The sequence below is a fragment of the Macrotis lagotis genome, chromosome X (genome assembly GCF_037893015.1).
Source record: "Macrotis lagotis isolate mMagLag1 chromosome X, bilby.v1.9.chrom.fasta, whole genome shotgun sequence".
NCBI lineage: Eukaryota > Metazoa > Chordata > Mammalia > Peramelemorphia > Peramelidae > Macrotis > Macrotis lagotis.
Genome location: NC_133666.1, coordinates 476,092,396 through 476,094,965, shown reverse-complemented (window position 1 = coordinate 476,094,965; position 2,570 = coordinate 476,092,396). Strand labels below are relative to the sequence as shown.

The 2,570-nt window shown below is 35.2% G+C and overlaps 1 non-coding gene across 1 annotated transcript; it reads left to right on the top strand.

Moving 5' to 3' along the window:
• Positions 1 to 1,098: 1,098 nt before the first annotated feature.
• On the top strand, positions 1,099 to 1,202 carry LOC141503691 (U6 spliceosomal RNA). The gene has a single exon (XR_012473022.1). It is a non-coding gene; the product is annotated as a U6 spliceosomal RNA (small nuclear RNA).
• Positions 1,203 to 2,570: the final 1,368 nt, after the last annotated feature.

Below are 2,570 nucleotides of genomic sequence, written 5' to 3'. Positions count from 1 at the left end.
GAACTGTACAAGGAAAAATGTAATTTTTTTACATATATTTGAGTAAAAATATTTGTTATTATAATTACTTATTCTAATATCTTTACCATAATATAAATTTTCAACCAATTAGGAGTTATGAGACACCTACTATTTGCTATCTATTATGCTAAGCACTGAGGATACAAAGAAAGTCCAAAAAAAAATCAAAAGAAAACAAACAATGGAAGAATAGAGTACCTGCTATCAAGGATTTCACAGTCTAATAGTGGAGACAATATACAAACAACTGACTGTGTAAAAGAGATTTATAGAGGACACATTGGACATAACCTTGGAAATAAGGTACAGAATAAAAGGAGCAATGGGAAAAGTGGGGTTTTACGTGATACTTGAAGAGAAAGGCAGGGAAGCTAGGAAATTAAGATGAGGAGAGAGAGGAACCCAGGCATGAGTAAGAGACAGAGAACATTTTGAATCTTTAAGTTTAAAGATGGAGCATTGCTTTCAACAGTGTAATTGGATGGAAAAAATGCATGAAGGGTAAAAAATATTATAACACTATAAAAGAAGAAAGTTTTCTGCAATTAAGAACTTTAAAAGAACTTGATCCTATGTGCAATATGGAATGACTAATATTTTAATAGAATGAGGGAAGAGGAAAGGGTCAGTACTCTGCTTTAAGAAGATTAATTTGAGAATTGAGTGGAAAATGAGTGTGGTGAGAGAGATTTGTAGCATAAAGACCAATTAAGGAGCAACTGCAATAGTTAGGCTGTTGAGGATCTGCACCAGGTTAATGGCAGTGTTAGAAGAAATAAGAGAGGTGTTATGAAAAACGAAATGACTGGATATGACAATTGATTAGATATGAAGGATGTGAGAGAGAGTGAAAAGTAAGGATGGCATCTAGGAAGCAAGCCTTGCTGGTAAGGAATATGGTGGCTCTTTGAATAGTAAAAAAAGAAGTTAAGAAAAAGAGAGAGATTGTAAGGAAGGCTAAGGAGTTAATTATTAGATATACTGATTTTAAGATGTCAACAGGACATCCTTTAAATGGGCATAGTAGACCAATCATAAAAATGTGCAACATCATCTTTTAAGAAATTCTTCAATTTTGTGTTCACTTCAGCAGCACATACACTAAAATTGGAATGATACAAAGATTAGAATGGCCCCTGTCCAAGGATGACAGGCAAATTCATGAAGCATTCCATATTTTAAATAATTCTCCAGTTTTGCCTTTATAGAAATAATTATACACAGAGATTTTAAATAATCAAATTTATTTTTCTGCTTTTATCAATATAGAAATTATAATAAAACTTGAATGCAAAAAAGATAATCTTTAAGGACACAACTTTGCAGAGACAATGGCAATATTTATATGATTAATTTATAAAAGAAAGAGATATGAAAATGTATGGAGGATATTTATGACTGCAGGTCAAAAACATCTGGGAGAAGAATTCAGAGCTGACTACCTTAGTCTTTCTGATCCAGGAGACCTGAGTTGGTGAGTGATGAAGAATCATAGTACCAAACATCTGAACTGAATGTGCAGCATGGACTATAGAAAAATAAAGGAGAGTGATTAGCCAAAAGAGGAGAGTTAAAAACAGAGAAAATTATTGAATGAAAGAGAAAATGTGAGTAGGGGGAAAAGACCAAGGGGGAAACTAAGACAAATGAGTGAAACAGACTGCAAGACACAGTAACCTGAGAGATAGAGCTCAAAGATAGATTGAGAGGCAGAGACAAAGGTAGACACTGCAAATTATGCTGTCATAATGAAGAGAGATATAATACACACATATATAGAATATCCTGCTTTCCCTATCCCTCAGGCTATACCTCTCACTCTATGACACTTGTAACTTTCTTTCCTTGTCACTTATGTCTCTATAACTTTACTTCTCTACAAGATGCTTCTAAATGTTAAATTTAAAATGTGATTTAAACATTCCAAACTCTAAGTCATATCTGACAATCATTAAGGGGATGAAGCTAAAAAGATCAATAAAAATGCTGCAAATTTTTCTGAAATAAGAGTTTACTTAAATTATTGCTTTTGCTTTTCTTAAACTATTATTTAGGTAACTTCTGGTCAAGATGGCAGAAAGAAGCCGCACACTGTTAAAAATTCTCCTGGCTTTCCCTCAGAACTAACATGAACCAAGCCTCTTATCAGTTCCACAAAACCCAGAGAAGAACCAAAAAAGAATATCTACCAAGAAGGTCTGTCTCAGTGGAGCATGGATGAGCTTGCACAGGGGTAGCAGGGCATGTTGCAGAGATTAACCTGAGAACAGCAACAGAAGCATTTTCTGTGTTTACAGCAGTGGGGAGAGCTCTAGCACAGAAGCACTTACTCTATGGGGTGTGAGAACTCCAGTGGTAGATAAACATTTATCTGGGTTACCCTAGCTGGTATTTTCAGTGAAGTCCACCTTTTTCCAGTTGAGTCCCCTCCTCTCCCCATTCCATTGAGAGAAAGTAACTCTTCCAAGAACTAACACAGTAATAGCCCCACCTCAGGTCCCCAGGTTCAGGTATGGCCAGCAAATCTCCTCCTAACTGAGAATTAAATA